This window comes from Hemitrygon akajei, chromosome 5 (genome assembly GCF_048418815.1).
Source record: "Hemitrygon akajei chromosome 5, sHemAka1.3, whole genome shotgun sequence".
In the NCBI taxonomy this organism is placed as follows: domain Eukaryota; kingdom Metazoa; phylum Chordata; class Chondrichthyes; order Myliobatiformes; family Dasyatidae; genus Hemitrygon; species Hemitrygon akajei.
Window position 1 is genome coordinate 31,644,483 of NC_133128.1, and position 24,473 is coordinate 31,668,955.

The following is a 24,473-nucleotide window of genomic DNA, read 5'->3' on the forward strand; positions in this document are numbered from 1 at the left end:
CGTGCCCTCCTGAAGTCAACAACCATCTCTTTTGTTCACATTCAGACACAGGTTGTTGGCTCTGCACCAGTCCGTTAGCCGCCGCACCTCCTCTCTGTAAGCTGACTCATCGTTCTTGCTGATGAGACCCACCACGGTCGTGTCATCGGCGAACCTGATGATGTGGACCGAGCTGTGTGTTGCAGCACAGTCGTGGGTCAGCAGAGTGAACAGCAGTGGACTGAGCACACAGTCCTGGGGGGCCCCCGTGCTCAGTGTGATGGTGTTGGAGATGCTGCCTCTGATCCAGACTGACTGAGGTCTCCCAGTCAGGAAGTCTAGGATCCAGTTGCAGAGGGAGGTGTTCAGGCCCAGTAGGCTCAGCTTTCCAATCAGTTTCTGAGGGATGATTGTGTTGAATGCTGAACTGAAGTCTATGAACAGCATCCGAACGTATGTGTCTTTTTTGTCCAGGTGGAGGGTGCTGGCAATGGCGTCATCTGTTGAGCGGTTGGGACGGTACGCAAACTGCAGGGGGTCCAGTGAGGGGGGCAGCAGGGTCTTGATATGCCTCATGACGAGCCTCTCGAAACACTTCATGATGATGGAAGTGAGTGCAACAGGACGGTAGTCATTTAGGCAGGACACTGAAGACTTCTTCGGCACGGGGATGATGGTGGCGGCCTTGAAGCACATGGGAACGGTGGCACTGCTCAAGGAGATGTTGAAGATGCATTACGTACAATTAACTGGGGCGCCACGGTAGTGGTTAGCACAACACTATTACAGCTTGGGGTGTCGGAGTTTGGAGTTCATTACCAGCGCAGTCCACAAGTAGTTTGTATGCCCTTCCCATGAACTTGTGGGATTCCTCCAGTTTCCTCTAACATTCCAAAGTTATTAGTAGATAAATTGGTCATTGTAAATTGTCCTGTGATTAGGCTGGGGTTAACCAGGCGGTGCAGTTCGTTGGGCTGGGTGGGCCTGTTCCATGCTCTCTCTATATAAACTAACTGATATTACATTTAATTTCACAATTCTAATGTGCATTTCCTAATTTAGCCTATTGTGAATAAATATTCCTCAATCCAGTAGCTGAAGACACAGCTGTTTCCCCATTCACCAAAATCTTCCAATGCCCTTTAAAAGGTGACATATCATTTGGACTGTTCGCTGAAAAAAATACTTGCTATGCAAAACATCATTAAAAAAATTATAGCAAGTGTAATTCTTGAATAAAACCAGTTATACTCCAAATAAAACAGGAAAGAAACTTAAAAATTCAGACAGCTTTTTTTTTAAACAAATATTGGTACTGGGCTCTTTAAATAAGATTCTAGAAATAGATCCTTAAAGCCAAATATCAATTTATGTGGTTGGATGGTTACTGAGCATTTTGCCTGGGTACAAAAGCCTTGTACAAATGCCATGGTGCTTAATTGAAATATCAACTCGTATTTAATGCCTGTTTGTGACCTAATCACAGTTGGACAAGGAGGAAATTGGGCAAATGTTCACCATGATCTTTTGTTCCATTTCATCAACCGGTTGCTCACAATTTATCCTCAACTACTGCATGTAACTAATCTGAAAATCTGCTAAATCCACACTGCAAACACCCAAATTTAGACAAGCAAACATTCATCTGTTTGCTTAATTCTCAATATTCCTCTTGCTGCATTATCAGAGACAAGCAACACTTTCATGATCAGTGGTAAATGGGATTAGTTCCAATTGAACCCTTCTTAATTTCAGATGAGCTAACAAACTTTTCACATTGGAGTTGTCCCATTTTATATGTTTATTTTTTTTATCCTAAACCAATTATTTTACCTAATCCAGGAGAATAAATTAAGGCATTTGTTTTATACAGATATGCCATCCACCAGTACTATCTTTAGTATCATAGTATACTTCTCTTTAAAAACAGATTTTTAAATATTTGATGCATTCCTATTGAACTTTTACTAAATGTTTGCATGCAACAGAGGCCCAACTTTTTCCTATTGATTTAACTTTCTTATCCCTCCTTCAACACATCAGAATGTAGAAAATTAAACAACATTGCCCCATCAATCTTATCAGAGCATTCAAAAGCAACCAGCACAAAATGCTGAAGGAACTCAGCAGGCCAGGCAGCATCGATGAAAAAAAAATGTACAGTCAACACTTCAACCTGAAACGTCGACTGTACTCTTTTCCACAGACGCTGCCTGCTCTGCCCAGTTCCTCCAGCATTTTGTGTGTGTTGTTTGGATTCCCAGCATCTGCACGTTTTCTCTTGCTTGCAAAAGCAACCTGATTTGTTTTCATCAGTGTCCATGGGTATAAGGGAATATATTTGCATTAATCAATGAGTTTACTTTAGCAGGCACAAACACACAGTCAAATCTCACTGAAAAGAAATCCACTGCAGATGTGCAAACACCTGCATCAAAACAAGGGCAAACACATTTATAAACTGATGCATCCATCATTTAAATCAGTTTACTGCATAAATACATATTACATTTAAAAAGTTAAAGGTTTTATTTACATTTTTAAACTAGTTAATGCCGAATTGCATTTTAAGGAGAATTTATATTTCAGGAAAATGGTTCTGGAATGTTCTCTTTAATTAAGGAATGAATTTAAGAAATTGCTGCGTAAAACAAGTGTCCTCACATAAAATATTGATGCCACGAACCAGCTACAACCGACAGAGATTACAGAGAGTGCCAGAATTGAAACTTGCTCAAATTCCAATTCCCACCCCCACCACAAAATCCTAAGATCTATTGAACGGAATTAAAAATCCACCGTTTTTTGCACAAGTTCCTCTTTCTTTTTTCCAGGAATAAAATGGCCATATGCATGTGGCCCACATGGCCCTTTTTAAAACTCGGATTACTTTGATATTTAGCAAGACCAACCGACGCATTGATACAATTTGTATCTTTATTTTATAGCACACATTACACTGGACCACAGTGTGTCCTCTAGGTGCTCCAATTTCTTCCCATATTGCAAAAAAAAAATGCACAGGTTAGTAAGCTGCGGGCATGCTATGTTGGCGTCAGAAGCGCGACAACACTTACAGGCTGCACCCATCCTCAGATGGTTGGTCGCTGACACAATCGACACATTCCACTCTCTGTTTTAATGTATATCTGACATATAAAGCTAATCTCTTACTTCTAAATGAAACAAAAGGATTTCCCATTCTGCAAGACACTAGTTTCTTTCTAGCATTTGGAATTGAAGGCAATGTCATTTTTTTTTAAATATCAGGACTCCTCCTCCTAATTCTATATCACAAGACCATAAGATATAGGAGCTGAATAGGCCATTCACCCCCCTTCAACCCCACACTCCTGCCTTCTCCACATACCCTTTGACAGCTTTACTAATCAACAACCTATCAGCCTCTGCTTTAAATACTGGTTTCCCCCACTATCCGAAGGTACAGCGTTCCTGTGAAACCGTTTGTAAGCCGAAATGCCGTAAAGCGAAGAAGCAATTACCATTAATTTATATGGAAAAAATTTTTGAGCGTTCCCAGACCCAGAAAATAACCTACCAAGTCATACCAAATAACACACAAAACCTAAAATAACACGAACAGATAGTAAAAGCACGAATGATATGATAAATACACAGCCTATATAAAGTAGAAATATTGTATGTACAGTGTAGTTTCACTTATCAAAATCGGGAAGGCAGCGAGCTGAAATCAATCTGGAGAAAAAACAGCACGTACACGCCTACACACGTACACGCCTACACACGTACACGCATGCGCACGCAACTGCACGCACAAGGCTTCACGGTCATGGTAGTCTTTCTCAGGGTAAACACACGTATAAAGCGGGTGCCTTTTTTCGTAAAAGCGAAAATCCTCTGGTTAGCGAAAACAGGTACTAATGTAGGTCTTTCGTAACAGCGAGCTGTCATAAAACGAACGTTCGAAAAACGGGGGCCACCTGTATACCCAATGACTTGCCTCTAGAGGTGAATCTATGGAATGAATTCCACAGATTCACCACTCTCTGCACAAGATATTCCTCATTTCTGTTCTTTCGCAGGATATACAGTACTTCAATGAAGAAATGTTTTAATTTCTGCATGCAATTTATATTCCCTATCACAACTTGATTGAGCAGTGATTGACAGCATATCACCAAGTTAATCTATAGACAAAATCTATTAACCAAATTCTGCAGTGACATTGGAAGGCATTGTATGAGGGGGTTTGAGAAAGGCTAGCTGATGTTTGAGAAAGGCTAGCTGATGTTTGAGAAAGGCGAGCTGATGTTTGAGAAAGGCTAGCTGATGTTTGAGAAAGGCTAGCTGATGAGGGAAACAAAGGAGGCAAACAACAGAAGCCCCGGTTATAACCTTTCACATATTTATACTCAGTCGGTGCCTGGAACAGGAAAACTAATTCTTACATCCTCATTTGAAAAAGGATGTAGGGATGACTACTGAAGAATCATTTTAATTCTGGTGGTTAGGGAAAGTTTAGAAACAATCAGCAACAGAACTAGACAAAGAAAAATAAACCTGCTGGAGGAATTCAGGAGGGTCGGGCAGCATCCATGGAGGTAAATCAACAGTTGACATTTCGGTTCGAGACCCTGCTTCAGGACTGAGCGTGTAAAGGGGAGAAGGTGAATATTAAGAGTGAAAGAGACACGAGGCATGTTCATGCAATAGGTCAACTATTGGGAAAACAAAGAGCTGCAGGTTATGGAAAGGAAGGTGTAGTTTATGGAATCCGATAAGCAAGGAAGATGAAGTCTGAACTTGGACGTGTCTCAATTGATTAGAACAAGTAGGCATGGATTTGTTAAAGGCAAACACTGTCAACCCCACCTTGGAGATTTAAGATGAAGTGTAATGTGGCATACTGCATATGGGCTTCCAGTACGCACCTAATAAAAGCCAGATTACAGAGGAGGAGGTGCTTGCTGTCTTGAGGCAAATTAAGGTGGATAAATCTGCAGGGCCTGACAAGGTTTTGCCTCAGGCCCTGTGGGAAGCTAGCACAGAAATTTCAGGGGCTTCAGCAGAGATACTTAGAACGTCCTTAGCCAAGGGCGAGGTGCCAGAGGATTGGTAGACAGCTAATGTTGTTCACAAACAAGAGAAAATCTGCAGATGCTGGAAATCCGAGCAACACACACAAAATGCTGGAGGAACTCAGCAGGCCAGGCAGCATCCATGGAAAAGAGTAGCGTCGCCGTTTCAGGCTGAAGCGCTTCACCAGGACCCATTGTTTAAGAAAGGTTCTGAGAATAAGCACGGAATTATAGGCCAGTGACCCTGACATCAGTTGTGATCAAGTTATTGGAAGGTATCCTAAGGGATTGGATACAAGTATTTGGATAGACAGGAACTGATTAGGGATAGTCAACATGGCTTTGCACATGGTTAGACATGTCTAACCAATCTTGTAGAGTTTTTCAAGGAAGTTACCAGGAAAATTGATGAAGACAGTGGGAATGTTGTCTTCATAGACTTTAACAAGGCCTTTGACAAGGTCCCACAAGGGAGTTTAGTCCAGAAGGTTCTATCACTTTGCATTCAAGATGAGGTAGCAAATTGGGTTAGACATCTGCTTCATGGAAGAAGCCAGAAAATGTAGAAGATAGTTGCTTCTCTACCTGCAGGTCTATGACTAGTGGTGTGCCGAAGGGATTGGTGCTGGGTCCTTTCTTGTTTGTCATCTATATCAATGATCTGGATGATAATGTAGTGAATGTGAAGTGGATCAGCAAATTTGCTGAAGACACTAAGACTGGGGGTGCATGGGACAGTGGGGAAGACTATCAAAGCTTGCAGCAGGATCTGGACCAGCTGGAAAAACAGGCTGGGGAAAAAAAATGGCAATGGAATTTAACGCAGACAAGTGTGAGATGCTGCACTTTGGGAGGACCACTTTGGGAGATCTGTCACTGAGGAGTGTGGTGGATCAGACAGAACTGAGAATACAGATCCACAATTTCTTGAAGTGGTGTCACAGATAGATAGGATCCTAAAGAAAGCCTTTAGCACACTGGCCTTCATAAATCAAAGTACTGAGTGCAGGAGTTAGGTTGATACGCTGAAGTCGTACAAGGCGTTGATTAGGCCTAATTTGGTGTATTGCGTGCAGTTTTGGTGATCTACCAACAGGAAAGGTGTAAATGAGATCCAGAGAGTACAAAGAAAATTTACAAGGACGTTGCCAAGACACGACGACCTGAATTATAGGGAAAGGATGAATAGATAGGACTTCATGCGCTAGAGTGTAAAAGAATAGAGGAGATTTGATGGAGGTATACAAAAATTAGGGGCAGTATAGATAGAGCAAATGCAAGCAGCCTTTTTCCACTGAGGCTGGGCGAGACTACAACTAGAGTTAATGGATTAAGGATGAAAGCTGAAATGTTTTAGTAGAACACAAGGGAATTTCTTCAGAGAGTGGAAGAGGTATATGCGGGTTCAATTTCAACATTTAAGAGAATTTTGGATAAGTATATGGATGAAAGGGGTGTTGAGAATCAATGGGACTCAGGAGATTAATAGTTCAGCACAGACTAAATGCACTGAAGGATCTATTTCTGTGTTGTCTTGTTCTATGACTCAATACCCATGGAATAAAACAGTTGTAACTATATTGACAGAAAATTGCCCTTGCAGAAACACTAGAAGTTGTTTCTCAGACTGGTGGAAGTTTCAGGACTCGGACCACTACATTTTAGACTTAAACTTGTGTGTAAGGGACATAATTTCCAAAATTTTAGAAATGCAAAAAATGAGATGTAGGAATATTCAGTATAATGTAGACTTCAGGATTAATAGAGTGGAGCAATGGGCATATAGGTAGCAGATGAAATTTAATGTTGAAAAATACAAAGTATTGCGCATTTTTGAAAATAAAATGAGAAGAGGCAATGTAAACTGGGCAGCAGAAATTTGAAAAGGATACAAAAGAGATTTGGGAACGTACAGTATGTCCATGGCTCATTGAAAGATAACTGAAATCTTCCAGTGAGATGGCGGCGTGCTCAGACACAGCAGCTTCTGAGGGTCAACCCAAGGAGCTTTTGGCTATTCAATTTACCATCATAAGACCCCACTCGACATTACAAACTTAAAGTACTGCCAGGTCTCCCCCAATAGCAAGCAGCTCATTGGCAGAGAAACTGAAGGAGTTGGTCTTGGTGTGGACCGTGACACTGCCTGCACCAGAAATGTTGCTATGCAAAGGAGGTCCAACAGCAAGTCTAACTTCTCTAGACATACCCGGATGTATCGGATAAGCCAGGAAGCTGTGGCACTCATTTAATGGTAATATTGGAAGTTGCTTTTTCTTGTGATCACAGGACCCTGATGGACATTGGTGGCGTGGAATGCTGCGTCCAGCTCACTAGTTTACTGCTGAAGAGTGGGGTGAGACAGCAGTGAGGTGGGTATTCATGTGTGGTAGAATGACAATTAAACTTGAACTCTGGAAAGAGACAGTGTAGGTTAAGAAAGTGGTTGAAATAGCCTATTAGAGCTTTGCCTCTATAAATCAGAGCAAAGTGTATAAGAGAAATCAAGTCACAAAGATCCATTATGTATTTTTTTTAAATACTAGCTCAGAGATGTGGTGGCCATTTTGAGTGCACTCCTCTGAAAAGCACGTGAAGGTTTTGGAGAGAGAATTAAACACAAAGGCATTTATCACTATAATTCCAGAGTTAAGTGGATGGATTAGAGAAAACTGGTTTGTCCTCCTTGGAACAGAAGAGGCCGCAAAGGGGTCTGATAGAAGTATTTAAAAATCATGAAGAGCATAGGCAGGAGAGATGAAAACTTATCAGCATAGGGGTCAAGATCAAAGACACATGAACATTTTCTTTTGGAACCCACAAGTGGTTTGAATTTAGTTGCAATTGTGCTGCTCACAAATAAACTAGCTAAGTATCCAAAAGGTTTGGCAGGGCTGGGTTGGGTAATGGTAGGGAGTATGAATGAGATAAATTAAATGTCCTCCTTACATGCTGTAGCCATTGTATGCAATGCCAAAATATACAGAAACATACAAAAATGTCAGAATATGCAGCCAGAAGAAAAGGACACTAAAAACAAGATAACAACGTGAATAAACTACAGGATTGCAAACTCCCAACTACTCCCACCTTCCTCTCTGAATGCCCGTTTCGGTAACTCTTGTCCATTCTCACATGGAAATGTGAGCAAGGAGCCTTTAGACTACTTGCAAGGGATGGAAAGGATGAAGGCAGGTCTCAGTATTTAAAGTTTGGAAAGAATTAAGAAACCAAAATAGTTAATATATACAGTGCCTATATTTTTTTAAAAGTATTCACACCCCCCCCCCCCCGAAGTTTTCATGATTTATTGTTTTACAGCATTGAATCAAAGTGGATTTATTGTTTTTTACTCTGATCAACTGAAGAATTTTGTGTCAAAGTTTAAACAGATCTCTACAAAATGATCTGAATTAATTATACATATAAAACACAAAATAATTGACTGCATAAGTATTCACCCCCCCCCCTTAATATGAAACACTAAATCATCATTGTTGCAGCCAACTAGTTTTAGAAATCACTAATTAGTTAAATGGAGATCACCTGTGTGCAGTCAAGGTGTTTCAATTGATTGTAGAAAAAATACACCCATATCTGGAAGGTCCAACTGTTGATGGATCAGTACCCTGGAAAAAACTGCACCATGAAGACAAAAGAACACTCCAAGGAACTTCTGCGAAAAGGTTATTAAAATGCAGAAGTCAGAAGATAGACACAAGAAAATTTCCAAGTCACTGAATATCCGTTGGAGTACGGTTGTCAGTGACCAAGAAATGGAAAGATTACATATGGCATGGCTGCAGATCTGCCTGGAGCAGGCTATCCTTAAAAACTGACTGACCGTACAAGAAGGGGTCTAGTGAGAGAGACCACCAAGATACCTAGTGCAACTCTGAAGGAGTTCCAAGCTTCAGTGGCTGAGATGGGTGACACTGCACATACAGCCATTGCCCAGGTGCTTCACCAGTCACAGCTTTATGGGAGAATGTCAAAGAGAAAGCCATTGTTGAAAAATAAAACTCACATCTCGGCTAGAGTTTGCCAGAAGGGATGTGGGGGACTGTGAGGTCAGCTGGAAGAAGGTCCTATGATCTGATGGAACCAAAATTGAGCTTCTTGCCCGTCAAACTTAACACTATGTTTGGTGTAAGCCAAACACCACACAATAAAAACACACCATCCCTACTGTGAAACATGGTGGAGACTGCATCATGCTGTGGGGATGCTTTACTGCAGCAGGCCCTGGAAGGCTTGTGAAGGTAGAGGGTAAAATGAATGCAGTCAAATACAGGGAAATCCTGGAGGAAAACCTGATGGAGTCTGCAAGAGAACTGAGACTTGGAAGAAGATTTGTTTTCCAGCAAGACAATGACCCCAAGCACAAAGCCAAAGCTACACAGGAATGGCTTAAAAACAAAGTTAATGTCCTGGAGTGGCCAAGTCAGAGTCCAGACATCGATCCAATTGAGAATTTGTGGCTGGACATGAAAAGTGCAGTTCACTCATTATCCTTATGCAATGTGACAGAGCTTGAGCAATTTTGAAAGGAAGAATGGGGAAAAATTGTCGTGTCCAGATGTGCAAAGCTGAAGAGATTTGATCCACAGAGACTCAAGGCTGTAATTGCTGCCAAAGGTGCATCTACTAAATACTGACTTGAAAGGAGTAAATACTTATGTAATCAATTATTTTGTGCTTTATACATAATACCCTGGTTCATATTTGTACTGTTATGCTGCAATTTGGCAGTTCTGCAAGAACAGCTTGTTTGGGTTATTGTTTCAGATAAGGGATGAGGAGAAAGGTGTGCATCCAATTAGGATGGTCGAAATAAGGGGAGATTTCTCCAGTGAGGGAAACTAAGGTTGGGCTTGGGGCTTTTTTTTAACCGGTGAGAGATGGAGAGAGAAGATGCTGGGGAGAACAGATGTAGCATACAATCTGGTGGGAGACCCGTTTGTCCAAGATGGATTGCGAGTGATGTTCGGGAGGTTGTGTGGACGTTCATGCTGACAGAGGACCCAGCGCGTGAGTGACAGAGAAGTTCAAGATGAGCTCCAACTTGTGCATGTTTATCTGTTTAATTCAAATGGGTCCTTTTCTTTTTGTTATTCTTTACTAACCCTTCAGTTAAGATTCATAAATAGAATTCCTTTAATTGTATGCAGTGTACTGTCTGTTATTTTGTGCCACTAATTTGTAACGGGGTAGCAAATTACTCTGCAACCACACAAACGAGTGGAATGAGCCATCTCAATCCCATGAGTTTGGTGGTTCTTGACAGGGTCTTCCCTGGACTTCTGCAGCCAAGGAAACCAGGCTGCTGTTTCATTTATTTGTAATTAATTGAGTTCACTTTGACGAGATCTGTTTTCACTTTGACACATAAGAGCCTTTTTCTGTTGATTGGTGTCAAAAAAGCCATATTAAATCCTCTGAGACTCAATGTTGTAACACAGCAAATCATGAAAACGTCCAACAGGGGTGAATACTTTTTATAGGCACTGTATATTCGTTACATAGCAATATACTATATGCTCTTATTCTTGCAATATTAATTTAGAATTACTGTGTTTATAAAAAGAGGCAGGGTCAAAACAATTCTAGGTTGGAAATAGGATCTAATTACATGTGCCTGAAGTAAAGGGAATTTTCACTGGCTGTCAGATTCATTCACCATGAGCCTTTTCTTAAATATAAACTAAGAATGTCGGCAGAATTTTAATTCAAATTATCCAGTTCGGTTTGACATCATTTAACAGAAGTTTTTTCAACAACATAAGTTTTGAAATATTCTTTGGTGTTATTTTGAATGAATGTACAAAGCTCCCCAATCAGAATGACAGATTCAAATGTTAAAAGTGGAATTAATAATGGCTCATTATTCTTAGCAAAGCTTGGGGAAGTGCAGAGGAACTAGTCACGTGATAGGTAAGCATTAGGGAGACGTGATATCGTACCTGCTGTCAATGGCCAACAAGCAACCTTTGTTTCTGTTTGAATAACTCGCTCAGTCTGTGCCACATCACCTGCAGAAGAAAACAACTTTATCACTAAAACAGACACATAAGAATCCATTATGATTTGAAACAGATTAGAAAGGTACCAATGTTGCACATCCGAAAAATAAAATGTGGCATTACTGTTCATAATACAGTATACAATCAAATTATACTTAAAATATCTATCAATTACAATATGAATACCAGCTTTTGAGATAACCCCAGATCTTTCCACTTTTCTTCCTGTTCCCCACCCCAGTGCCCTATATTTGGCAACAGTAATTACAAACAGGTTTGAGGCTTTAGAAACTGAGAAGCGAAGGAGGAAATATGATACAATCACAATATTATTCTAAAAAGTGCCTGGCAAAGTTCAGATGATAGCATAGAAACAGGACTACATTTAAATAAAAATTCAGTGTCCCAAATGGCACTTGGCCAGATTCACATCTTGGCAGAATGCGTGGGTGAGGGCAATGTTGGGAAAGGAAGGTGCGTGTTGGGAGCAGGAGGAAGGCAGAGCTGGTCTTCAGAAATCAATTGGAGGAAGTGTCTGGAGTGAATGGGGTGTGAGCATATGGGAGAAGGGGGTTGGGTTGGTTTCAAGGGAGAAAGGCTCCAGGGCAATTAGGGACTTTCAAGGACTTTAGGTGTTCCAGATTCCTCAGTGCTGTGGAAGGATGCCGGTGGAAACAGAGTTTGGGTTGCCAGTGCTGGGCTTCAACAATGAAAGAGGTTGGGGGAGGAGAGGGGACGGCAGAGATTTTGATTTTGTCTGCCCGACCCAGTAACATTTCCTATAGCATTTACCAACGGGGGGGGGGGGGGCAGGTGGAATTGCTCTGAGATTAGGTTTCAATTGAATTACTTTGGAGGTCATTGCCAAACACAAAACCCTGTGTACAAATTACTCGGAGATAGCAATCAAATCAAAATTGGTCCAGACTAAATCATTGTTGCTGCAGTGCTAAGATAATTCAGTGAGAAAAGTCCCAATTTTACCACTTAACTATAAAACAACCCAATCGATATGGTATTGTTAGCAAATCTATTCCCTCATCTCCCAACTACTTTCCCCCACACTACCACTTCCTACCCATTTAGCTGTCTGTGACTCCCATTTTCCCTCTTTACCTTACCCCCATTTCTCCTTTATAAACCATCAATGACCATTCTCTCCTAGATCCCTTTCACCCCTTCAGATTTTCTTCTTTCCTCATGTAGAACACGTTGACATATATTAAAAAAAGAGAATGTGCTGGAAAACCTTTGAAAAGCACAAGGACAGGCAAGACCCCGGGGCTGGACAGGATACAGCTCAGATTACGACAGGAAGCAAAGGGAGAAACTGCTGCGCCCTTGCAATGATCTTCAGTCCTCACTAGCTACAGGTGTGGTGCTAGGTGATTGGAGAGCGGCAAATACTTCTTTGTCCAAGGAAGGAAGTAGGGAAAATCCTGGGAATTACAGACCAGTGAGTCTTACTTCTGTGGTGGACAAATTATTGGAGAAGATTCTTAGAGACAGAACTTACGAACAGTTGTAGTTTGATTGGGGATAGTCAGCATGAGTTTGAAGGTCAGGACGTGTCTCATGAGCCTGACTGAATTCTTTGATGACGTGAGAAAGCACATAGATGAAGGTACAGCAGTGGTGTATATGGACTTTAGTAAAACATTCAATAAGGTTCCCCCAGTAGGCCCATTCAGAATGTCAGGAGGCATGGAATTCAGGGAAACCTGGCTCGATGGAGCCAGAATTTGTTTGCCTACAGAAGGCAAAAGGTGGTAGTAGATGGGATGTATTCTGCTTGGAGGTTGACGACTTGTAGTGTTCCACAAGGATCTATTCTGGGAACCCTGCTCGTTGTGACTTGGATGAGAAAGTGGGGGAGGGGGTACTGTAGTATGTTTGTAGGTTCCATGAAGGTTGGTAGAGTCGTGGATAGTGTAGCAAGATGCAGAGCTGGGCCGAGAAGTGTCAGATGGAGTTCAATCCAGAAAAGTGTGAAGGCAGAATACAAGGTTAATCGCAGGACTTTAGTGTGGAGAAACAGAGGGATCTTGAGGTCCATGTCCATTTATCCCTCAATGTTGCCACACAATTTGATGGGGTTGTTAAGAAGGCTTATGGTGCATTGGCTTCACTAGTCAAGAATTGAATTCAAGAGCCACAGGATAACGTTGCTGCTCTATAAAATCCTGGTTAGACCACACTTGAAATATTGTGTTCCGTCAGGTCACCTCATTATAGGAGGGAAGTGGAAGTTTTTGAGGGAGTGCAGAGGAGATTTACCAGATGTTGCCTAGATTAGAGAACATGCCTTATGGAGATAGGTTGAGTGAATGAGGGCTTTCATTTTGAGCAAAGGACAATGAGAGTCAACTTGATAGAGGCGTAGAAGATGATAACAAACATAAGTTGAGGGGATTGCCAGAGATATTACCCCAAGGTGGAAATGGCGGTTGAGGCTGATACATTAAGAGCCTTTTAGGAAATTCTTACAGGCACCTGGATAATAGAAAAATGGAGGCCTATACAGATTGGAGAGGTTAGATTATTCTTAGAGTAGCTTAAAAGGTTGTGAGCCAAAGAGCCTGTACTGTGATGTTTATTCACACCACCTCTGCTTTCTCCACTACTCTCCCTGCTTCTTCTCCTTCCTGCTTCCCGAGTTCCCCCCCCCCCCACCCCCGATATCAGGCAATTTTCAGTGCATTGTCAGGATAGAAGCCAGATTGGAAAAATTTGGAGTTACAGGAGCTACATACACCTATTTAATATGTGATAGCATGTTTATGGCATTTTGTGGAGAAAGGGAAATGAGAAGCACGTTCCTCAAAACCTACCTCAGCAAAGATATGGCCACCAGACCACTAACTTCTCTCAGCAGTGGAAGGCTACTTGGTGAGATGGGTTATTCAAAGTAGCTATGGTGATCAGTTTCTGGAGCGCTGTGTTCTACTTTTTGATGGTCAGACCGTTTACTAGATTCCTTCCCATCCCACCATCTGATCGTTCTTCTCTTTCCCGCCCTTTCTCTCGCTATTTTCCAACACTTAGTTCATCCACCTCCTTTTACTGCTCTGTCCGTCCACAATTCCACCCTCTTAGTTTAATTATTACCCTGAAGCTGTTAGAAACTATAACTTTGCCAATCGACCCTGAAATTCTATATCCTGGAACACAGTTATGTCAAATGTTGAAAATGACTGCAAGCACCATCAGTCAAAAAACTTGATAGACTAGTCTCAGTGTCAGTTCCTAATGACAAGAACAAACAACAGTCTTCCATCACTTACAAGGAAGTACGTTTGCTCAGGATTTTGTGTGGAGCCAGTGCACAATCTACAAACGGCAGTTTCCACAGCAGATGGTTTCAGTTTCTGAGAACTCTGTATGCAAAAGCCTACGTGCACACACGCACACACACACACACACACAAAAGTAATCAACGCACTTCACGACTATTCTGCTGGGAGGAGTACTGCCTCACTGGTATAGGAATAGGTCAACAATCATAAATCTCTAGGGTTGACAACACTTAACTCATTCTACTTTTGGTGTATTAATCTGTCTAGTTACTCTAGCAGTGTGCTTTTTATTTCTATTGCAGTCAGGGAAGTTTGTTTTCTTTGCTCTGTTCTAAGGAACCAGAGGGCATAGATTCACATCTACACACTGACAGGTTTTCAATATCTAATGCCCATAAAGATGGATAGATTACACTTGAAAGTCAAATAAAATAAAACCAAATTAAACACTGATAGCCAAGTCTAATTAGATTGATAGGCCGTTCAGCTAAGACCAAGAAATAATGAATCGCTATTTGAACAAGGAACTGTAGAGTTATTAACTCAACGTCCACGAAGCCTGAACACAAACTGGAAACATTTATCCCTACAAAAGGTATTTGCATTATAAAATTCTGCTCTGAAACCAGTCCCCAAAATTTCTCAGACATTGTGACAATGTCTACATTACAAGCTTAAAGTAAGTAAAACACCTATTTTCTCATGCTCTATACAGCAGCAAGATTCACATCCTCACAATATTTGTTGTCCCATAAGAAATCCTGGTCAGGTGACACAAACAGGCCACAGCGATGATGCTTCTCTCAGGTCGGTGACACTTGTTTAAAAGTACAGAAGGGAGAAGCGGGGTGGCCATTGTTGGGAGTAGGCCAGTGGTGAGAGTAGGAGTGTCAGGCTTTGGCTCAAAAGAGGTGTTGGCTCTGGCTAAACTTTTGTTAAGGGTCCCTTTTTTCCCCTCTTACTGCACCTAATGAAGTAAATGGCTGTTGTGTGTTCTTCATGCCAGATATCGGGAGTCCTCTGAGACCCAGAGTCTCCCAGGGAACTACATCTGCATGAAGTGCTTCCAGCTGCAGCTCCTTGAAGATCATGTTAGGGATCTGCAGCAGCAGCCGGACGACCTTCGGCTTGTACGGGAGAGTGAGGAGATAATCAGAATTACAGGGAGGTAGTCACCCCCCAAGTGGCAGGAGGCAAGTAGCTGGGTGACTGTCAGGAGAAATGGAAATGTGGAAGGGCAGTTAGTGCAGAGCATCCATGTGGCCATTCCCCTCAATAATAAGTACACTGCTTTGGATACTGCTGAGGGGGATGACATCCAAGGGGAATGCCATGGAGGGGTTACTGGCACTAAGCGTGGGTCCATAGCGTAGAAGGAGAGGGGAGCGGTATTGATAGGGGACTCGACATTCAGGGGAACAGACAGGAGATTCCGTGGATGATGAAACAGGAGATTCCATGGACGGGACACACGGATGGTACGTTGCCTCCCAGGTGCCAAGATCAGGACATCTTGGATCGCATCGACAGTATCTTGGAGAGGGAGAGAGAGCAACCGGATATCTTGGTACATATTGGTACCAATGACATAGAAAGGAAAAGCAAAGAGATCCTGAAAAGAAAATTTATAGAGCAAGGTAGAAAGCTGAGAAGCAGGCCCTCCTGGGTAGCAATTTCTGGATTGTTATCTGTGCCACACACCAGTGAGGGTAGAAGCAGAACGATTTGACAAATTAATGCGTGGCTGAGAAGCTGGTGCTGGCGGCAGGGCTTCAGGTCCTTGGATCATTGGGATCTATTCTGGGGGAGGTATGACCTGTTCAAAAGTGCCAGGCTGCACCTGAACCCAAGGGGAACCAATATTCTCACAGGCAAGTTTGTTAGAGCTGTTGGAGAGGGTTTAAACTAATTTGGCAGGGGAGTGGGAATCAGAGTGAAGGGACTCAGGACAGGATGGATGGTAAAAAGCAAAGATAGCATGCAGTCAGACTGTCAGGAAGGGCAGGTAGATGACAGGACATAATTGCAGCCAGCAGTACGAGTATCAGTGCATTAGGGATACAGAATCAAAAGGGTTAGCAATACCCTACTCAAGGTGTTATATTTCAATGCATGGAGTACAAGAAATAAGGTGAATGATCTTATTGCACTATTACAGATTGTCAGGTACGATGTTGTGCCCATCATTGAATCATGGCTGAAGGACGGTTGGAGTTGGAAGCCAAATGTTGAAGGTTATAATGTTGTGTCACAGGGATTGGAAGATCAGCAGAGGGTGTGGCCTGCATCTGAATGGCATCAAATCAGTAGAAAGATGTGACACGGATCGGAAGATGCTGAATCCTTGTGATTGAGTTAAGAAACTTCAAGGATAAAAGGACTCTGGTGGCAGGTTTACACAGGCCTCCCAACAGTAGCTGGTATGTGGACCAGAGATCACAACGGGGAAAATCAAAAAGGCGTGTTAAAAGGGCAATGTTATAATAGTCATGGGAGATATCAACTTGCAGGCCAATTGGGGAAAATCAAGTTGGAAATAGATCTCATGACAGGGAGGTTGTTGAATGCCTACGAGATGGCTTTTTAGAGCAGTTTGTCATTGAGCCTACTTGGGGGGGGGGGGGGGGGAATCAGCTATACTGGATTGGGCGCTATGTAATAAACTGGAGGTGATTAGGGAGCTTAAGGAAAAAGATCCTTAGGAGGCAGTGATCACAATATGATTGAGTTCAACCTGAAATTTGATAGGGAGAAAGTAAAGCCTGAATAAGCAGTATTTCTGTGGAGTAAAGGAAATTACAGAGGTATGAGAGAGGAGTTGGCTGAAGCATATTGGAAGGAGATGCTGGCAGGGATGACAGCAGAGCAACAATGGTGTGAGTTTCTGGGGAAAATGAGGAAGGTGCAGGATAGATGTATTCCAAAAATGAAGAAATAATCAGATGGCAAAATAGGACAAGGAAAGTCAAAGCTAATGTAAAAACAAAAGAGGACATAAAACAAAGCAAAAATTAGTGGGAAGACAGGATTGGGAAGCTTTTAAAACCTACAGAAAGCAACTAAAAGAATTAGGAAAGAAAAGATGAAATATGAAAGCAAGCCAGCACACAATATCAAAGTGGACAGTAAAAGCTTTTTCCAAGTAGGTAAAAAAAAATTAAAAGATGAGAGTGGATATAGGACCACTAGAAAATGTGGCAGGGGAAATAATAATGGAGGACAAGGAGATGACAGAGGAATTGAATGAGTATTATGCATCAGTCTTCACTGTGGAAGACACTAGCAGTGTGCCAGATGTTGAAGGGTGTGAGGGAAGAGAAGTGAGTGCAGTTACTATTACAAGGGAGAAGATAGTCAAAAAGCTGAAAGGCCTAAGTGTACATAAGTCACCTGGACCAGATGAACTGCACTCTAGGGTTCTGAAAGAGATAGCAGTAGAGATTGTGGAGGCATGAGTAATGACCTTTCAAAAATCATTGGACACTGGCATAGTGCCAGAGGACTGGAAAATACAAATATTACTCCACTCTTTAAGAAAAGAGGGAGGCAGCAGAAAGGAAACTATAGAGCAAACACGAGGAAATCTGCAGATGCTGGAAATTCAAACAACACACACAAAATGCTGGTGGAACACAGCAGGCCAGGCAGCATCTATAGGGAGAAGCACTGTCGACGTTTCGGGCTGAGACCCTTCGTCAGGACATCCTGACAAAGGGTCTCAGCCCGAAACGTCGACAGTTCTTCTCCTTATAGATGCTGCCTGGCCTGCTGTGTTCCACCAGCATTTTGTGTGTGTTGAAAGGAAACTATAGACCAATTAGCCTGACCTCAGTGGTGGGGAAGATGTTAGAAGCAATTGTTGAGGATGAGGTGATGGAGTACTTGGTGACACAGGACAAGATAGGACAAAGCATGGTTTCCTTCAGAAAAAATCCTGCCTGATGAACCTGTAGGAATTCTTTAAGGAGATTACAAGTAGGATAGATAAAGGGGATATAGTGGATGTTTTATATTTGGATTTTCAGAAGGCCTTTGACAAGGTGCCACATATGAGGCTGCTTACCAAGTTAAGAACCCATGGTATTACAGGAAAGGTACTGGCATGGTTAGAGCATTGGCTGATTGGTAGGAGGCAATGACTGTAAATAAATAGATCCTTTTCTGGCTGGTTCCCAGTGACTAGTGGTGTTCTGCAGGGGCCAGTGTTGGGACTGCTTCTTCTTATGCTATATATTAATGATTTAGATGATGGAATGGATGGCTTTGTTGCCAAGTTTGCAGGAGAGACGAAAATTGGTGGAGGAGCAGTTGGTATTTAGTAGGCTGTAGAAAGGCATAGACAGATTATGAGAATGGGCAAGAAAGTGGGAAATGAAATACAATGTTGGAAAATGCATAGTCATGCACTTTGGTAATAGAAATAAGACCGTAAGACAAAGGAGCAGAAGTCGGCCATTTGGCCCATCGAATTTGCTCCGCCATTTCATCATGAGCTGATCCAATCTCCCCTTTAGTCCCATTGCCCCGCCTTCTCACCTTTGATGCCCTGACTACTCAGATACCTATCAATCTCTGCCTTAAATACACCCAATGACTTGGCCTCCACTGCTGCCCATGGCAACAAATTCCATAGATTCACCACCCACTGGCTAAAATAAATGTGCTATTTTCTAAATGGAGAGAAATCCAAAAATCTGAGATGCAAAGGGAATTGGGAGTCCCTGTGCAGAGCACCCTAAAGGTTAACCTGCAGGTAGAGTCAGTGATGAGGAAGGCAAATGCAATGTTAGCATTCATTTCAAGAGGTCTAGAATACAAGGGATGTGATGCTGAGGCTTTACAAAGCACTGGTGATGCCTCACCTTGAGTATTGTGAACAGTTTTGGGCTCTAAGAAAAGAAGTGTTGCCATTGGAGAGTGTTCAGAAGAGGCTCACAAGGATGATTCCAGCAATGAAAGGGTTATCATACAAGGAAGGTTTGATGGCTCCAGGTCTGTACTCACTGGAATTCAGGATGAGAGGGTTCTCACTGAAACATTTCGAATGTTGAAAGGTCTAGACAGAGTAGATGTGGAAAGGATGTTTCCCATGGTGGGGGAGTCCAGGACAAGAGGGCACAGCCTCAGGATAGAGGAGTGTCCATTGAAAACAGACACAAGAAATTTCTTTAGCCAGAGGGTGGTGAATTTGTGAAATTTGATACCACATGCAGCAGTGGAGGCCAGGTCGTTGGGTGTATTTAAGGCAGAGATTGATAGGTTCTTGATTGGCGACAGCATCAAAGGTTACAGGGAAAAGGCCAGGGAGTGGGGCTGAAAAAGGGAAAAAAAGATCGGCCATGATTGAATGGCGGAGCAGACTCAGGACAAATGGTCTGATTCTGGTCCCAAGTCTAACGGTCTTATGAGAGAAAATGCTTTTCCTGGAACTCAAGACCAGAAAGGACAGGAGTTTTCATTTCCCCTTCGAAAACTGGTGGTGATCATTTGGGATGAGCTGGGGTTCCGGATAAGAATAAACCAGAGCTCTGAAGGAAAACCGTTTACCAGTAATAGTAACGTTGGATGTCAGAGGGGTGGGAAAAGGCAGGATTGACGGCATGTCAGATAACAAAGTTGGGGGGGGGTGGGGAAAGAACCAGAAGAGTACAGGACCACACTTCCCCAGCAGACTGCAGAAAAGTTATTCTTGCTTTACCTAACCCTAAAACAGAGTTTTGAAACAAGTTTTTTTGGTGCTTTTCTTGGATTCAGTTTCGCCTGCCATATAACAGCAAAGGCCACAGCAGTCTTGCAGAAAAAGGTCACTGATTCAAGTTGCAATCAGGTTTAAAAAATAATAACAGCCTTCCCTACATATTCTTTTGAAACAACTTTCTGCCCTTTTCCTCCCTTGCTGATTTAGAGCAACAGAATACGTTTGGAAGTTGCACATCTATTTTATTTACACATCCTTTTCTACCTCCACTTCCACGACCACACATCCTCGATCCCCAGAGCAAGATACGCAAAGCATATTCAAAATACCTTGCATTGTTTTTTTACCTCTGTACTTTGACCATACACATGGATGAGAGAATGTGTTCCTTTCTTTATACTGATAAATGACAACTACTTGCCAAGACATGGAAAGGGACAGACCAAATGCTGGTCAATGGGACTAATGCAATTACGTCATTGATAGTCAGTGTAGACTTGGTGAACCAAAGGCCCCATTTCTGGGCTACATAATCTTGTATCCCAGTAAGAATTTCCGCAGTGGGGGAAAAGGAAAAAAAATACTCAGTTGATGACAAGAACCAGGTCTATAAACTGCTTCTTGAGAAGAAGTGGTAACTGCTGTTCATCTTCCATCAAACCTTAATCTAGCTTCCCAAATCTACCTTAAACTAGCTTACCTTTCATAACTGAAAATGAAACAGAAAATGCTTAGAAACACTCAACTGCTGAGGCAGCATCTATGGAGAAATAAATAGAATTAATGTTGCGCATCGATGAGTTTTCAACAGAATTATAACTTGTTTTACAATTCGGGGGAAAGGTGATGTCTCTGATAGGATGGAGTCAAGGTTGCCCCAATATCATGATTGTTTCTAGTGCATGCTGTTAAAGAAAATCAAAATGTAAGCTGAAAAACTGAAACAACTAAGTATTTTATATACAGTAACAGCAAATAAAATTGGATTAAAACATTAGAGGTAGATAGCTTCTCAGCAGAAATGGCCAGTTCAAAAGAGCATCAGCTAGCTTTCTGAATTTGTTGAATTCAATGAAAACAAAATGAAAAGGGGAATGGAGAATTAGAAGTGACAAGCAACAAGCCCAGGGTAACATTTGTGGACTGAACAGATATTCTGCAAAGGCAACACTCAATCTTTGATTAGATTTCTCCAACGCCTCTTTTACCTCACAACCTGCTGTCTCACTCATTTGAGAGTTTAATACTATTTATATTATCTTCCTGAAGTTATGTCCCCATCGTGGAAACAGAAACAGAGCTCCCATTAATTTCCATGTTTAGGTTTATAAAACAGAAATGTTTGAAAGTACTTCACATTTAAGAATCATTCATACTGAAGATTCATCTCCTGGAGATGTGTGGTAGAAAGTGGGCTGACTGGTTGTATTACAGCCTGGTATGGGAACACCAATGCCTATGAGCGGAAAATCCTACCAAAGGTAGTGGATTTGGCCCAGTGCATCACGGTTAAAACCCTCCCAACCACTGAGCACAGTTACATGAAATATTGCCGTAAAAAAAGAAGCATCCATCATCGAAGATCCTCACCACCCAGGCCATGTTCTTTTCTCACTGCTACCATCAGGTAGAAGATACAATGGCCTCAGGAATCGCACCAATAGGTTTAAGAACAGTTACCACCCCTCAATCTTTTGGCTCTTGAACGAAAGGGGATAACTACACTCATTTAAGGACTCTTGTTATTTCATGCTCATTATTTATTGCTATTTATTTATATCTGAAAGTGCACTGTTTACAGTTCCTGATGTTTACAGTTTACTGATTCTTATTACAGTTACTGTTCTATAGATTTGCTAAGTATGCCCACAGAAAAAGAATCTCAGGATTGTATGTGATGACATGTAAATTTAACTTTGAACAATTTTGTCATGCAAATACTGTTACACACATACATTTCTAAATGAGCGCAAGATAGGACAAATAATTTTAAAGCAAAAACATACAGCATGGAGAAAAACGTGTTCGGTCCAAAATGGAAGGAGAGGGTGGGTGCAGATTATGAGAATGATGACGACAAGGCTTCAGCTGTAACTTCACCTACATCCAGTCTCCCACATAATAAAGAATAATTTAAATATAACATGTGTGCTGTTGATAGAGACTGTCTGCTCTCTGGAATAATAATTTCTTACATGTTATCAGCCAGTGTAAAATAAGATGCTATGCCAAGTTTTCATGCTTTTCCCCTTTCATACTCTAACTAAAAATTCAAGAGGGAGTAAAGAGACTAAACCAAATGTTTTCAAAATAGAGATGAGCTAAGAGGTAAACTGTAATTTTGCCATGAAGTAATTATAACAAATCATCAAGAGTCCTTTCATCTATTTTCAGTGTTCAGCTCTTACTTCTTAACAAAGAATTTACATCAAGGGGTGAAGAAATGGGAGTGGTTCAACTAATTATTATTTGCATCAGTGGTAGAGAAAGCCTTTAAAACGAGGTGCCCATTACCTATGCATCCAGAATTCGAGATAATGAATAGTTTCGAATAATCCTGTCCTGTTCTGAAATATCAGATTTGCTTCCATGGACCTGGTGACAATGCATGAGGCCCTCACAAGCACTATTAAAGTCAAAACATCAAGTGATCGTTGGCATCGAAGTGAAGGCTCTTCCTCCTCTGAGAGATACCAATGGCATCGGTAGAAAAGGTGAGGAGGTCCTGAAGAGAGATTTTAGGGAGCTAGGTAGAAAGCCAAATAAAAAAAAAGGACTTCCGGGGCAGTAATCTCTGGATTGCTGCCTGTGCCATGCCAGTGAGGGTAAGAACGGGATGATTTGCATAAAGGACTCCTCCCATCCTGAGCACGGACTGTTTGATCTGCTTCCATCTGGTAGGTGCTTCAGATCCCTCCAGACTAAGACTAATAGGCACTGGAGAAGTTTTTTCCCTACTGCGGTCACTTTGCTGAACAGTTAACTGCCGGTTAACTGTCGGCTAACTATTACTTGGATTGCACTACCTGTATGTATAATCTATATTTTCATCTATATTTATCATTATTATTGTTATGAGCAGAGAGACAACATCTGCCGGAAGTAAATTCCTTGTATGTGCATAGGTACTTGGCGATTAAAGTCTGATTCTGATTCTGATTCTGATTTGGCAGGTGAATGCATGGCTGAGGAACCGATGCAGAGGGCAGGGGTTCAAGTTTATGGATCATTGGGATCTCTTCTGGGGAATGAACTAACTGTACAAAAGGGACGGGTTACACCTGAACCCACGAGGGACCAATATCCTTGTGGGCAGGTTTGCTAGAGCTGTTTGGGTGAGCTTAAACTAATTTGGCAGGGGTATGGGAACTGGAGTGACAGTGCTGAGGACCAGTTGTTAGTTTACAAACTGTGTAGAGAGACTGCTAGCAGGAAGAGGCTGATAATAGAGCAAATTATGGTCAACAGGATGAGATGCAGTGTAAAAGGTGAACAATATTGAAAAAGGTGACTGAAGAGGTTATATTTGAATGCGCTCAATATGCAGAATAATGTAGATGAACTTGTAGCACAGTTATAGTTTGGCATGCATGATGTTGTGGGCATCACTGAATCGTGGCTGGAAGAAGATTATAGCTGGGAGCTAACATCCACGGATAGACTTTGTATCGAAAGGACAGGCAGGTAAGCAGAGGGGTGGCATGGCTCTGTTGGTAAGAAATGAAAGCAAATCATAACAAAAAAGTAACAGAGTCTGCTGAATCATTGTAGGTAGAGATAAGGAACTGCAAGGATAAAAAGACCCTGAGGGAGTTATATACAGACTCTTACCCCCACCCCCCAATAGTAAGGATGTGGACTACAAATTACAATGGGGAGATTAAAAAATGCCTGTCAAAAGGCAATGTTACAATAGTCATGGGGTATTTCAATTTCCAGATAGCTTAGGAAAAATCAGGTTGGTGCTTGATACCAAGAAGAGGAATTTCTAGAATGAACTGGACATGATCAGAGAGCTTAAGGTAAAAGAATCCCTGGGGAAAGTAATCATAACATGATCGAATTCACCCTGAAATTTGAGGAGAAGCTAAGGTCAGGTATATCAGTATGACAGTGGAGTAAAGGTAATTACAGAGGCATGAGAGATAAGTTGGCCAGAATTTCTTGGAAAAGAACACTGGCAAGGATGATGTCAGCACAGAAATGACTGGAATTTCTGAAAGCAATTCGGAAGGCACTGGATATATACATCCCAAAGAGGATGTCGTATTGTAAAGGCAAGATGACACAACCATGGCTAACAAGGGAAATCAAATCCAACATAAAAGCCAAAGAGAGGGCATATAATAGAGCAAAATTAGTGGGATGTTAGAGGATTGGGAAGTTTTTAAAAATAAACAGAAGGCAACTAAAAAGT

At 41.8% G+C, this 24,473-nt stretch overlaps 1 protein-coding gene across 1 annotated transcript in view; it reads right to left on the minus strand.

The window, feature by feature from the left end:
- Nucleotides 1-24,473, minus strand: part of tmem45a (transmembrane protein 45a) — a 75,610-nt gene that overhangs the window by 29,611 nt on the left and 21,526 nt on the right. Inside the window, exon 2 of the mRNA XM_073045134.1 lies at nt 11,003-11,071. The gene's annotated coding sequence lies outside the window, so the exon portion shown is untranslated. The remainder of the gene's footprint in view (nt 1-11,002; nt 11,072-24,473) is intronic.